We start from the raw sequence: 14,921 nt of genomic DNA on the forward strand, positions 1-14,921 counted from the left end.
TCCAGGGAAGGTGAGAGCACCACCTCTCTGGGAAGCCTATTCCAGGCTCTGGCCACCCTTACAGTGAAGTAGTTCTTCCTAATATCCAACCTAAACCTATCCTCCCTCAGCTTGTGGCCATTGTTCCTGGTGACTCCAAGAAGGGCCCTGGTGAACAGACTTTCCCTGAGTCCCTGCTGGTGGCCCCTGATAAGGTTGTTGGCAGCCACAAGATCCCCCCTCAGTCTCCTCTTGTGGAGACTGAAGAGATTCAGGTCCCTCAGCCTCTCCCCATAGGGCTGGCCACAGAGACCCCCAACCATACGAGTGGCCTCCTCTGGACTCTCTCCAGGTTCTCCACATCCTTCTTGAAGTGCGGCACCCAGAATTGAACACAGTACTCCAGCTGCATCACCTTACAGAACTGAATATTTATAGGTTTATTCTGCTCCCTTAAAGCCATCATGCTTATATTAGTATGACTCTGCTGAGCACAAAGCCTAACTGAAAACCCACTGAGGTCAATGGAAAGACTCTCAATGATTTTAAGTGCCTTTGAATCAACCTCTTGGTACAATATATTTATGGAAATAGCATCCTGCCAGAGACCACTGAAACACAAAAATGAATAATCTCCTTAAAATGTATTATTTCAATGAGAAGAATAAAAGATGAAGATGTCTGCCACCTTTCCTTTCCTACAGGAAGTAAAGGGACATCCCCAGTTACAGTAACAGGATTAAGGATGCTCTGAAAGATGATGAGGAAGAGAGAGGAAGGTGGTAAAAAGCCAGTGCTGGTAAAGTAAACCTACAAGCCATGTAAGTCTCACCCTTTCAAATAGTCTGAGCTTGAATTGATTCAATCTTTGCAGGTTAGTCTAACCTGGCTACGCTAAACCAGTGTGTAATTGTACAGACATCCCCTCTGGACTGAAGAAATGCAGGCCTGCAGTGGCTCAGGCTAGATGCCGGGGGGTACTAGAACAGCGCTCCCTTCTCTGCTGCAGTGCTGAGCAGAGGGTGGGGCATAGCCTGGCCAGATGCTCTGATTAGACATGCTCCCCACCACCACCCTTGCTGTTCCTGACCAGTGAGGGAGTGAGCAGGGAGTTAATAACAACATTTAGTTACACAGCAGGGAGTTACACGGGAGTTGACAGCATTTAGCACCATTTAGCACCCCAGGGAATTGACAGCATTTAGCAGTCAAACCACACAAAAGCCTCTCTCATTAGTTCAAGCTCTTCTTAAACAGCTTTTTCCAAGGAAGGAATGGGAGGGACATTACCAGCTACCTGTTGATTAGCTCCAAAAGCCCTAAGTGGACAAGGGTGCCTCCCATACCAACTGGCTAGAAGATGTCAAGAATTTCAGGGGCCAGGAAGGCTCCTGCTGCATCCTGCAGCCCAGTGCTGCAGCTGGGAACTACGTGGTGCTGAAGCAACTGGTGGTGGGTGGAGGGGAACAGTGGCAGCGGCAGGGAAATGGCTGCGGCGGGCAGGCAGAAGTGGTAGTGAATGGGCAGGAGTGCAGCGATAGCTGGACAGGAGTCCAGGGCCCACAGAGGGTGGCAGGAGTGCAGGGCGTGGGCTGGCAGAACTCTATGGAGCCACGCCGGGCTGTGCCAGCAGGGAGAGGGGGAGCCTGCCCAGCTCTAGAGCCCCTGCCAGCACAGCCCTGTGCTCCTGCCACTACACTCTGGGCCTCTGTTGGCCCTGGTGCACCAGCATGGACCCGGCATTTCTGCCCAGCTGTCACTGAGTTCCACATTCCTGCTTGCAGCCTCTTCCCCCTGCCTGCTGCCGTTTTCACAGCTTCCCTGCCTGCAGCTGCTGATGCTCCTGTCCAACCCCCTGGCCACTCCAGCACCATGAGGTTCTCAGCTGCAGTGCAGGACAGCAGAAGGCAGCTCAGCCTGACACTAAGGACAGGGTTGATTGCCTGTGGTCCTCCTCTGCCTACCCTCCCACTTATCTAAATTACCCTCTGGTGCAGGGAGGCAGAAACAGCCCCAGGGGCTCAGGCCAGAAGCTTCTGCTCGGCACAGGGCTTCTGGCTGTGGGTAGGGGGGTGGGGCCATGGGCCTTGTTTCTGTAGCTGCTTGATTCTGCTGGTGGCTTCCCCTGGGTCCTACTGCCCCTTGCTTCTGTCAACTTTGACAGGCAGCCAGGACCAGATAAATATTAATTTTCTAAAAATTTTAGGGGCCCTGCAGGCTAGATAAAATGGCCTGGCAGGCCGATCCAGCCCATGGGCCATATTTCACCTGCCTCTGAGCTAATCTGTGCTTTGCTAACATATACAAGGAGAAATATATTGTCTGCCCACCCCAAAACACATTTCTGTGCAAATGCTATATGAAATATAATCTGCATGTCAGTCTGAAGGATGTGCATTCAATCCTGGATACTATCATCTGAAGCTGAAATGAAACATTAACTTCCGCAACTCAACGCCTTTCTGCATGCCATCAAAAGTGTAGAAGACATGGAAGTTTTTCATGCCTGCTTAGCTCATTACAGTACCATTGGATTTCATTCTAATTATTATGTCCTGCAGTGCACTAGTTATATTGGTAAAAAAAAATTGGGACCACTGTATTTGCCTCATGGACAAACAAATTTGAAATTTGTTATCTTTGGACAAGTCTTCCCTCAGCATATTTTCCCAGTCTGGGTTAACATGTAGTCTTAGCTTTCATATAGCTAAAATGTAAATTACTTTTTCCAAACAGACATGTACTGCTATACAATGAAGGACAATACCTCTTCATTGTCTTTGCTTGCTTATTCACTGACATAAAGAAGTCAATAATTCACTTGAATTAATTTTCTTTACATGTTTATAATATGCAGCTGAAAAGAACAAGGGTGAATAAATATCTGTCAAAATTTGGCATGTCTTGGAAACATCTAAATTATGTGTCCAGGTAATGCAAATCAATAGCAATACAAGAACCAGTCAGAAAACCACATCTTAGATCATAACTTGGAACCAATTTTCCCATAGAAAATGTTACAAAAGGGGGGTTGGTGGAAGGGGAGATGGAAGGGAAGGGGCATAGGGTGGTGACAGATCAACATCCCCTGCAGTGAGGGAGGGACTGGGACTGAGGCAAGCACTGCCCAGCCGGGGCTGGGTGAGCACAGGGAGGAGGGGGCAGTAGCTCCCACTGCTGCTCACTGCTCATCTGGCAGCTCGACTGGCGGTTCCCACCACTGCTTCTAAAGCTACCACCGCTGCATGCCACTTATCTGGAGACAGTGCAGCACCTCCACCTTATGCCCATCCTGCCCCAGCTGGGCAAGCAGTGGGATGGCACGGGAGGACATGTGCCCCCAGATCAGGGTGGGGTGGGCAGTGGAGCGGGGACTATGGGGGCAACTGTAGTCACCTGAAAATTCACCATAGCACCCACCACCTGCCCAGAACACAGCCCAGTGCAGCCCCATCCCCACCCACCCCATTTTGTGCAGATCCAGAGCACATGCCCTTCTACCCCTTGGCCAAATGGCCATGTGCTCAATCCAGCATGCAGAACTGGCCTCAATTTAGCTGTGAGAGGGAGGGGGTGGCTCCAATCCACCCACAAAGGGTGGCCATGATCAGGCAACAGAGGGGTGGGGGAAGGGGTGTGGAATGAGGGACATGTTGTCCTGGCTCCAATCTAACTGCCACTCCACAGCTACCAAATTTTCCAACCTGTGGAGAGCCCCCAGACAGATGCCATGGCTCTATGGACAAAACAGGTTAGGGCAGTGGTGCTCAACCTTTTTCCCTGACCAGCCAGATGGGCAGTGCCTGGTTTGACTAATCCAGTGCCCAGGGTTGATGTGACAGGCACCATCCAGCCACATGCAGGGAGTAGGTGCAGCCTGGCTTAAGCCCAGCCCCACAGCTGGGGGAGGGGGTGTCAGCCAGCCACATGGGCAGGGGAGGGGGAAGGGGCATAACCTGGTTTGGTGTGGGGTGAAGAGGGCATGGCTCAGCCCTGCAGGGGGAGGGGGCATATCTCAGCTCCAACCTGGCCCTGTGGGGTGGAATGGGGCGTGGCCTAGCCTCATGGCGGGCAGAGAAGGGGGTGCCCTGTGGGAAAGGAGGCATTGCTCTACCTCATGGGGGAAGTTGGGCATGGCCCAGCCCCAACCTGACCATGAAGGTGAAGAGGACCTAGCCTGGCTCTAATCAGGTGTACGGGGCTTGGGAATTTGGCAAGGGGGCAGGGTGACCGTATTAATGGCCATCACTCCCCTGACACCAAATTTCCTGACCAATCGGGTACCCCACAAGTCAAATGTGATACCATGGGCCAGAGGTTGAGCACTCCTGTGTTAGGGATTACTTACACAAGCTTTCAAGTCAGCAGGGTTGGATGAGATACAACCTAAGGTACTTAAGGAATTGGTTGAGGTAGTTTCAGAATCACTGGGTTCTAACCTCTTGAGATCTCACAGAGGTTCTGGATAACTGGAAAAGAGCAAACATAATTCCCATCCTTTTAAAAAAGGAAGAAGGAGGATCTAGGGAACCAATTAGCCCAAATTCTATACTCAGAAAGATCATGGAGCAGGTACTCAAGGAATCCACTGTGAAGCACTTTCAGGAGAAAAAAGGAACAGTCAGCAAAGATTCACTAGGAGCAGATCATGCCTGACCAACCTGATTTCTTTCTGTGATAAGGTGGCAGGCTCTATGGATGAAGGGAGAGCAATTAATGTGATATATTTTGACTTTGCCATGAAAAACTGTGTCAAAAGCCTTGCTATCCTCATTAGCAAGCTAAGAAAATACAAATTTGACAGAAGTACTGTAAGGTGGATACATAACTGGTTGGATCATCATGGTCAACAAGTAATCATTAACAGCTCAATGTCTACTTGGGAGGAGTATCAGGTGGGGCACCCTAGGGGTCTGTACTGGATCTGGCATTGTTTAATATCTTCATTAATCATTTGGATGATGGGACTGAGTCCATGCTTAGCAAATCTGTGGATGACACCAAGCTAGGTGGAATGGCAGATACTCTGGAAAGTAGGGCCAAAATGACCTGCATAGACTGGAGAAGTGGTCTGCAATCAGTCATATCAGATTCAACAAGAACGAGTGCAAAGTCCTGCACTTAAGATGGAATAATTGCATGCACAAATACAGACTGGAGGATGAATGACTAGGCTGCAGTGCTGTAACTGAGGGTTACTGGAGACCTTAAACTCAATTAGCCAACAGCTCAACCAGCATGCTGCTTCACTCTGGCGTGCTTTGAGATTCTTTCAGAGGTGCTGCAAAATGCCATGCTATAATAGCACTGTTAGGTGGGCAAGTATGATTCACAAGATAAATCCAGAGCTTTAAACTAGAAATCCATAGTGGTAAAAAGTATTATGACCTTTTTTGGCCTGAGTTCTTTGCAATAGAAAAATTGCTCTATTAATTTTCTGTAGTCAAAAATCAAGTGAAGACTAAAAGCTGACATTGTCCAAAGGATGTCTTCAGTCTAGCAGGGGTTCTTTGAGTCTGAAAATGTTGACAAGCACTGCCATGTTATATTTGAAGAATATTTCACGTCAGCAAGCCAGCTCCTGCTTCAGTGAGCCAATTCTTAAATAAAAGAGCAAAACTGTGGGCAAATATGTAGCAATAGAATATATATCTAAACTAAGAGTAGAACTAATTAGGTCTTAGGGAGGATATAATCCTCCTAATTCAAATTACACTTTGTTAGAGACACCCACACAGCCAGACCACAGTTAGTTTTACTATTTGGTATTGGTAGGAGCAGGAGATGCGAGCAGGAGATGCAGACTGCTGTTTTCCTCTTTGGGGTTAATCTTGTATATAATCTCACTGTCCCCTTCTGAAGCCTTTTCACACCACTAACTACACCCCTCCTGGTGAGCAATGCAAAAAGACACCACAAAAGGTATCACAGTGACCAGACTCTCTAAACCTCCAGGCAGTGGAAACACAAGATTTCAGGACTGGCAATTAGGCAGCAAAACTATTTCCTCTGGATGAGATTTTGGCAAGCCACTGCACGTATATGCCCATCAAAAAGTATGCTAGTCAAGAAAAGGAGCATTCTTCTGTTAATAATGATTGAATCTAATCTCAGATACTTTTAATTTTATTTTCCACTGCTTTCCTGGAAGTTTGGAAATTGAAATGGAAAGGAAATTGAAAGTCTGGTCGTAACTGGAAAGACTGAAAAAAGGAGAAACCATGGAAGACAGCGGTTGACTTGTGTGAAGAGTCTATAAATGGATGAATTTATTGACACTGGATTCTGTATGCCTTAAAGAGATCTGTGGAAGATCATGGTCACCAAAGTCCTGTTTGGACATGATGCCTAGAGAGAGAGACTTCTTTCCTGAATTGTTTACTACTTGCTCAGGAGCAAATGACCATTTGGTTTTTCATTTCTCTAGCAATAATAATTTCCATGTAATGTATCTAACACAATGGAGCGGCAGCAGGGATCAAAGTGTGGACCACAGGATCTAACAGCATCATCTTTGTCTGAACTTAAAGTGCCAAGTCTATGACCCCCAAAGCTGGCAGCAGACTCAGAGGCCTCAGCTTGGACTAGGAGAGGGTCAGACAGACACGCTGTATAAGCCTGAATTAAAACATGTGGGTGGGAGTTGAAAGGATTTCCCCACAAAGTGAAATTTCCTCAAATTTAATTTTCCTGGAGCCACTACAGTTATCTCTCCACAATCACATTTATTGTCCCCTTCTGTCTAGAAGGATCAAAAGGAATGTTCTGAATAAAAAAAATCCCAAAATGGTATTAATAGAAACCAGAAGCCAGCATCTGCCATCACACACCCACATGCATCTCTCATGGGTGGTAACAGGTTCCATTTTCCCCTAGTTATAAAAGTCCACCCTCAGTGAAGGGGCACTAGTATCACTTAACAAAAGCTGAGATTTTTCCCAAGGGCAGGAATTTAATCCCATTGAAGTATTGGTGTGACAAAGTCTTCACACATGGGACAGAATGCAACCTCCCTGGAGACGGTCTGGTGAAGTCCGTGGGCACTTACGGGTAGCAGAAAAGTTGCAGGCTAGCCACTGTTACCTCTTACTGTAAACAGCTGTATACAAGTTTCTGTGGGTGAGTCTACATGTGCAGCCCTATTCAGCTTCAGGAAACTAAATAACTCTACATCAGGAAAATACAAATACAAAATAGAGTTTTTTCTCCACAGCACTGCACGTCTAGATGCTGAGGGCTAGCTGGGGCACAAGGGTCCTTCAGTGTCAGGGCTGCCTGCTGGCTAGTTCCACACTGGAGCACCCTCATGCCCCAGCCAGCTCCTCTGCAGCACACTGAGCCAGATCAAAGCAGCCCCGGGTTGGCAAGCTGAACCCCTGGCCCCTCACCAGCCACAGCTGTTCCAACTCGCTCCTGTCCTAGGTACACGTGTAAACCCAGTGCCCAGGAGCAATAAACACTGGCACAATATGTGTTCCAGTTTATTGCTGCATGCTAATAGCATTTGTAAACGTGCCATTATGTAATAAAGCTGTTTTACATGACAAATCTCCAGATATTAGTCAGTGTCTTCTGCAACAGTAGTTAAATTCTTTAGGAACCAGGGCTTGACTTAATACTGTGAGTCATAGCTTAAAAATTTCTAAGCAATCAAAGATCTGTAAACCAAAAACATTTTGCTATTAATTTGCCTGGAAGAAGCTTGCTGCCAATACAGACTTTCCAATATATGGTTATTCATTCTAGTCAATACTTGTTACAGAGCGAGGTACCATCTATTATATCATACAGAAGTAAGGCTGGAAGGAACCTCAAGAGATCATTTAGTCCAACCATGGATCAAACCTGTGACTTTAGTATTATTTGCACTGTACTCTAACCAACTGAACTATATATATAGTTTTGTATTCCAGAAGAGTAATCCTTTTTTGTATACTTCACAGACTTTTTGCTTACAGATATAATTAAAACAAAGTGATATGAAGGGCACTAAATCATTTTGTATAGTACTTATTGCAGAGTAGCTAACTCACAGCATTTCCCTTGTAGCATCAAATAAGAGCTTGCTCTTCACACTGCCTCTGACAGGAAGTATATAGGATCATGATGAAATGTGCTTAATGGGCCTGGGAGGACATACACATTTTAACCTCTATCATATAACCTAGTGACATTCACTACATGTAGCTACAATATCTTTTCCAAACATAGAATAGGTTACCTGAGGCGGCTTTGCACAGCTCTCTTCACAAATAGACCAATATATATCCATATGTTTTTGGGGATGCATACACAGATTTGGCCAATACACGGATTTGGCCATGTTTGCTGGCATGTGGTTCTAGAAGGCTATTTTTTATCTCAAATAAAAGCTATTTAAGATTGATTAGAAGTAGTTGTATAATACATACTGATGCACAAGCCTGAGTCACAGTCCTGCAAATCAAACCCTAAAAAATGTAGTCCTGCAACAGTAGACTCGAACTCTAAATCGTATTTAGGGCTCACAGCACCAGTGTGTTCAGGCGTAGCTCATGAGAACTATACAAGGGACATGTCTACACATGCAATTAATGCACCTGAATTTTCTACACAGAAAATTCAGGTGCATTAAACTGCGCCCAGCATGCATCTGAATGTGTACCAATTGGGAGCAGTTCAGTACAGAGATGATCCTGCCCTACTCTGCCCCCTGCAGCAGCCAGGGTGACCTCCAAGATCCCTTGGATGCCAGCCCTGGACTGACAAAGGTCACAGGGGAAAGACATGGGCCTGAGGGGCAAGGAGCTGTCCTAGCTCCAGGGCAGCTCTCTCCCCAGCCATGCAGAGATCAGGGCCAGTCCCGATCTCTGCGTACCTGGAAGGGAGCTGTTCTGGAGCCAGAACAGCTCCCTCTGCCTGGTGGAGACCAGGGTTTAGCCAGGCAGCAGTCGTGGCCCCTGCTGCCTGGGCTGATCAGAAGCAAATTGCTCTTGGTCTAGGTCTGAAAGTGTGCTAGTACCTGTATGTACTGGTAATAGCAAATGGTGCATTAGACTAAATTTATCGTGCAATAATTGAAATGCATGTATAGATGGTGATGCTTTACTATGTATTAGCTTAATCTAATATGCAGTAAAGGGTCTTGGGTAGATGCACCCCAGGAGCAGAAAAAATGAATCAAACTTCCCTTTCTTCTTTTGCTCATCTGCAAGATAGTTGGAAGCTAAATGCTTTTCTAAATTGCTGTACCAGTCTGTGATACTGCTATAGGGGGCCATTTTGCCTATGAAGATTGCTGGGGGTGTCTGAGACCATAATATGTTTCTAGCCTTCATACCAGATTTACAGCCCCATAGCACTCCCATGTCAGGAGGTATCATTGCCTTAAAAGAAGCTTTAAGGGCACTTGTGTCATTCCAGCACCACAAATTGGCCCAAATGTGGCAAGATCCAGTTCTCAGGCTTTTTTCTATAGTGCTTTAGGAAAAACTCATTTTAAGTCATCAAGGTAAAAAAATAATTTGAAAAGAACTGAGGTTGATTCTATCATTACTTGAATTGGTTTGATATCCAAGTCACCTCATTGTTGTGTAATTTTTCCTAGTGTACACCAATGCTATGGAAGGCAGAGCATTATTGTTCTAATAGGGTATCAGTCAATCATTTTAAGATCATTCAGACTGTAAAATGATTTGGCTTTAATTTTCCTCTGCTTAACTTTTAAATCCAGCACAAATATTAGCATTTACCATATACAAAACTGCTATACCAAAGATGCAGAGTTCTCCATAGTTCTAAAAAAAGAATCCTTTTGTTCTAGTAGGGAACGTTCTAGTATTTATGCTGCAGTTACCTTATGCTTTTTAGCAAGATACACATTTCCATCACATGCTTTTATTTCAGGTGCTGCATAAATTCTTGGACAAAAGAATAGTTGAAAACTGATAATAAAACATGGGGAAGAGAATTTTAGAGACTTGCTATCATGTCACTATAGGGATAACAATATAATTAATCAAACCGCACCACTGAATTATTCATACTGTTGTGAAAGGGCAACATGCGTTACTTACTCCTGAGGGGTTGGGGCTTTTTTATTTGATTGTCTTACTACCTGGAGTTTTTGCTATAAAGTTGCAAAAAGGAAAGTTATTTATTCAGATTTCTGTCCTAAGTTTAATCCCGCAACTTCTTCTGATATAAGAAAGACCTGTTGGATCAATCTGCTCATTAGTTAGTAAATCAATGACATATATAATGTGATGAACAACATAATTACATAATAGGATCAGGATAACTCCTCTGTGGGTTTTTTAGTAATGCACAAGATCATGACTTCAAAAATGACATGCTAATTCAGTGCAGCTGTGCTTTATGAGGCGTAATAGTACCTACAGTTTTTCAAAAGATGGCAAAAGTAATTTATTCTCTAATGATGCCCCTCTTTAAATAAGCACTCAGATCAAACATATGTTCTTTTAAATGCTGAAATAAGCTAACCCTGCAGAGCCCATCAATAGAAAAAATGCCATATGACTAATATATCATTCGGGCTGTCTCCATATGAAAAAACATGTTCAAATATGCTTGAAAAAGAAACACAGCATACACCAGAAAACCAAATTGTTTTTTCAATCAGTGAATCTTTGAAATTAAAGAGGAACCTTTTATCAATTATCTTCATTAAAAGGAAGAACTGGGTATTTTAATTAATTAAAAAATGTCAGCGATAAAATAACCTAGGTTCAACCTCAAAAACTTATTCATATATTTAAAGGTATATTAGGCTACATATAGAATGTATTTAGGTTAGACTATGAAGGTATCAATATAGAATATACCTGCAAAATGCCAGAGCCAATGACATTTTCAAGAAATTCTATCCAAACGTAAATTTGGCTTTCATTAAAAACAAAACAAACAATTTCACTCCCTAACATGTTAGTACATTTTGAGTTATAATGTAATCTATGTAAGACACAATTTAAGTTTATTTTTAAACTGCTTCCAGAGCAAACATTCAAAATAATAATAAATACTTCACAGTTTTTTATCCATTTAAAAATCACAACCCCAGCACCCTTTGGGTATATAATTTACAGAGACATTATGAAAGTGCTAAAATATACCTTTAAGCTCTGCTTCTCAGATTTTAATGGGATGCTGGATCTTTGGACATATTGCTATGCAAGTCAAAAATACATCTGAATTACAACATAAATATTAGCTTTAAATTCTTAAGTTTTTCAAGGTCTTAAAGAATTGCAAGAACAAATATAAAACTGAGGATTTGTTCACAAAAACCATGAATTATATTTTTTTAAGCTTATGTACATGACTTTCTAACATACCAAAATGTTTTACAGCAAACCATATTGAACAGAAACTTGGAAAATGACACTGCTACTTTAACTTAAATAACCTAAGTTCATGCTAAATCAGACTCAGTACCCAAACAATTCAAATAACAAGTCATGCAGGAAAAAAAAAGGCTGAATGGACCTACACTATAGCAGTGAATGTAAGAGACATAGTAGTCAAGTCTTGATTCTCCCGAACTATTTGTCTTCATGGAGCCCATCTTATTTGTAGCACTGATGCTCAGTGTGCTGCACTATAGCTACACAAAGGCTCTGTGCTCTCGGTCAAATCCAGACTCCCTTCAGCTAAGCCTTACTGTGAATAGAATATGAGCTTGGCAGCCCAATTAAATAGAGGTTGAACAATGTATTAACCCCTCAGCTGATGCCCACTAGAGCTTTTTATAGGTTACCACAGCATTCGATAGTCCTTATAACAATTTCATGCAAAGTAGTATAGTTAGTTTAGCCTTGAAAGATGTCCCAGAGATTAAGTTCAGATCAATCAATCAATGTTTTGTGTACTTGTTTTATGTTATATAATAGCCCCACGCCATGTAATATTGTTTGCCTACAAAAAACACCATATATTTAAATACATATGGAGATATAAAATAAATACTTTCCCTTGGAAAATGTATTGAATTAATTGACCCAACTCTAAGTGTTAGATGTAAATAATTAAAATAATTCATGCTCCACTTAATGTTTATTTTAAAAGCAATGTTACTAGTGGCAAGCTCAACAGTAATTTCCATCACTACAAATGATGTTAAAATGAACTATATTACATCTCTCAAACTAATGTCACAGAGATAACTTTTGCCCAGCTTCAGGGTAACCTGTTTGCTGTTGTGCTGTGCAAATAGGAGGGTGCATGATACTATCAGAAAATAGAACAAAGAGTAGTTTCACCAAAACTCACTATAAAGAAACCAATATGAGGGGAATTAGTCTCACTTGTTTATTGCCTTAAAGCATTTTAGAAAGAATGAAAACATTCCCATAATGGTCACCCAGAAAAGGAACTGAACCTAACTACAATTTGTTTACCCACATTTTAGCACCAATATAAAACTCTAGGTCTGTAGACTTAATTTAGGTTAATTGATGTGAAGTAACTTTTAGTTCCCACAGACAAAATTTGAAAAGTTACTGGTGGATATGAGTTAGCCAGTATTATACTCCTGTATTTACAAATCAATTAGATGCCCAAGATACTGAAGAAAAGGTGATCTAATGAAAAAAAAGGAAATAATCTGATAAATCAATAGTAATTCACAGCTGAACTTTAAGGCTAAGTACAGACAGTCAAAAAGCCGGAGGCTGAAATGATTCAATCTTCACACGTTAGTCAAAGCTGCGTAGGTTGAACTGAGAAGCAAGTGAACAGACATTCACTTTTGATTCCAGAAATGCAGCCATGTGCCTGCAGTGGCTCAGGCCAGAAGCTGGAGGGGTTCTAGAGCATGCTTCCCTGCTTGGCTGGAAAAGACAGCTTGGGCGAAGGTCAGCCCACCCATCCTGCAATGGGGGGAGGGGGGGCGCGTTGCAGGGGAGGTGCAAGAAAACCTTGGATGCTGGGGGAGTGGGAATTAATTTGAATCTAGAGCATGGGCAGATTAATGCATACGCAAACTAGGCATGTGCCTAGAGCCCCGAGTGTGGGGGGGGCCCAGTCCTTCCTTCTGCAGTGGCAGCATGAATGGACCCGTCTGCCTCCCTTCTCTTCTCTTCCCTTCCCTTCTCTTCCCCTCCTCTCCCCTTTGCTAGCCTGCTGCTGCAGTGGCTGCTTCCTAGTAGCAGCTCTGAGCCCCACTCCCCACAGGCAGCAGCACCAGGGTGGGGAGGGAGGGGGTCTCAACCAGCCTGGGGCTCATGGGTTTGTCTGCCAAGGGCCCACTAAAGGGTTAATCCAGCCCTGATCTGGAGGGGATCTGGGACAGAATTTCAATAAACTGATTTAACCAGTTCAATCTGATACTACATCTGTCTAGGTTTATCTTAAACTGATTTTGGCTATTTTGAAAGCAATTTATGTGTACTGAACTTCCTGTTGTGGTACAGATTTGAATTGGTTTCTGCTCACTTATACCTGTCAATGTGTGATTTCTGTCCCTAGCCAAAGAATCCAAAGGGCTATGTGGTGTGACTGACTTTAGCTTCCTGACCTTCTCCTTCCTCTCACAGTCTGTGCACCCAGGAATAGCTGCTTGCCAGGAGAGGGCTTTTGCTCACATGAAGCATTTACTATGGACCTGTGAAAACAATAAACCAGCCCAAATTTCATCATGTGTTGTAGTGTTAAACAAGAGGAGCTACTGGCGGTCTCCTCCCATTTGAGCTCAAGCATCATTAAACCATGGCACAGAGCCCTACCTAATTCCCTCATTCAGCTTTGGCTCACTAAGAACTTCTTTCTTTCTCTCCCTCTGGACATTTCTTAACTCCAACCCTATGGGAGACTTTTCTCCCTGTATTCCAGTTGTGCTGTGGTTTATCATTATAAAAGGAGGCCCTCCATAATAAGTACAGTGAATGCAGGGCAGTTGCATCTTTTTGACACTACCCTTCACAAACACACAGTTTACTCAACAGATAAAGATCTCATACCTTTTCAAATACAAAGTGACCAATGTCTGCATTATAAAAACAATCTTTCAATTGCATTTGTTTGTTATTCAAAGGCAGTTGTGTGTGATCTGATTAAAAGGTTGCTGCACTACCTCTTTAAATGGCAGATATAACCTTCCATTACCCAGCCCAGCACTGAAAGATTAAATCTTAGCTCATTATGAAGACTAGCAAATCTTGGCTAGGGACAACCAGTATACACAAAATGGTTTAAGTGATCAGAAACTGGTTTAAACCTGTAACAGAACAGAAGTTCAGTGCACCTAAACCAGTTTGAAAATGGCTGAAACCAGTCTGAGATGAACCTGGTTGAATGTAATATCAGACTTAACTGATTTGGGTCAAATCAGTTTATGCAACATCTGTCCCAGATTCCTTCCTGTTTTAAATTAAATCAGAGTCCCCCAGAATCCCAGCATGCTTTTCAGCCCTGTCTGCCCCACCCCTCTGCTTCCTAGCTGGGGAAATGATGGCTGGCTCACAGCCCCCCCAGGCAAATCACAGCTGGGGTACGAGGCCAGGGAGAGGGCGTTAAATTCACCTTCCCCTAAGGACAGAACTGCCCTGCCAAAACTTAGTGCTGGCTGCAGCTTTGGACTATAAATCCCAGATGTACCTGGAAGCAGGAAAAGGAAGTAATGAGCAACCCTGAGAGTTCAGCATGCTCTCTGGGCTGGGCGGAGTTTTTAATTTCTAATGGGGGGGATAAAAGGAAAAGAAATAAAAAAGACAATTCAGAATCTGGAGAAAATATCCCACTGGTCACAAACAGACTTCAGGTTGGGGAGGACTGGGTTAGAGAGCTTCTGGAGTGGCTGGACATGTTCAAATCAGCAGGTCCAGATGCTCTTCACCCCAGGGTGTTGAGAGAGCTAGCAGGGGTTATTGCAGGGCCCTTGGCATGGCTTTACGAGCTCTCGTGGTGCTCAGGCCAGGTGCCAGATGATTGGAAGATAGCCGTGGTCC

The 14,921-nt window shown here is 43.7% G+C and overlaps 1 protein-coding gene across 1 annotated transcript in view; it reads right to left on the reverse strand.

Moving 5' to 3' along the window:
• The window catches only part of CACNA1D (calcium voltage-gated channel subunit alpha1 D), a 247,120-nt gene that overhangs the window by 25,560 nt on the left and 206,639 nt on the right, over window positions 1-14,921 (reverse strand). The gene's annotated exons all lie outside the window — the stretch shown is intronic.

The sequence above is a fragment of the Crocodylus porosus genome, unplaced genomic scaffold (genome assembly GCF_001723895.1).
Source record: "Crocodylus porosus isolate Cpor-Errol unplaced genomic scaffold, CroPor_comp1, whole genome shotgun sequence".
NCBI classification, from domain to species: domain Eukaryota; kingdom Metazoa; phylum Chordata; order Crocodylia; family Crocodylidae; genus Crocodylus; species Crocodylus porosus.